The following is a 744-nucleotide window of genomic DNA, read 5'->3' as shown; positions in this document are numbered from 1 at the left end:
ACAAGGTTTCCCCACCTTACATTAGGGTGTGCAACCCCATTGTGGCCAACAAAGGAAAAAAATGACTCTTTTTCCGCTGTCAAAAACCCATTCTCCGCCAGGAGAGGTAACCAGATTCTCTGGTATTTTCACATTTGTACATCACACAAATTGCTGAGTCTGCCTCAGGCTTTTAAAATTCCTTTCAAAAGTGCTCTGCAGGAGTTACAGTTTCTGGTCATGGAATGGAAGCATGGATTAGTTTTGCTGTTAAATTGCTGTGTGGAATCAACAATTGCTTAGGGCCAGTGTCCTGGGTTGCAGTGTATTCTATTACCATCCCCATCAGCTGTTGAAATCAGGTGGGGCAGTGTTTCCTTGCCTCCTCCCCCCAGACTATCTTTCTGTTAATTGCCCATACCTTTTTTTTTTCCCTTTCCTTTAATTTCCATTAAATTGTTATTCTGACTTAGTGCCTCCCACTGGTTTGTTTTCAAACTAGTACAGCCAGATTCAAAAAATATGAGGACATATACAAAGCAGGACACAAACACATGCAGAAAACCCTTCCCAACCGACTGTTGTCAGATCACTCTGTGTTGTATTGGCCAGGGAATTTCCTTAGGAGTAAGGAATCCTGGCCCACTGCTTCAGTGCTGTAAACTATTTCAGTCCTTATATTTTTCTCTAGCAACTGTCTAACATAGGATGGATAGGAGGACAGTGTTTCAGCATCCTCCAATACAGCTAGTGTTCCAACTACAG

This window comes from Corvus brachyrhynchos, unplaced genomic scaffold (genome assembly GCF_000691975.1).
Source record: "Corvus brachyrhynchos isolate BGI_N302 unplaced genomic scaffold, ASM69197v1 scaffold115, whole genome shotgun sequence".
NCBI lineage: Eukaryota > Metazoa > Chordata > Aves > Passeriformes > Corvidae > Corvus > Corvus brachyrhynchos.
This window is presented reverse-complemented; position numbering follows the sequence as displayed.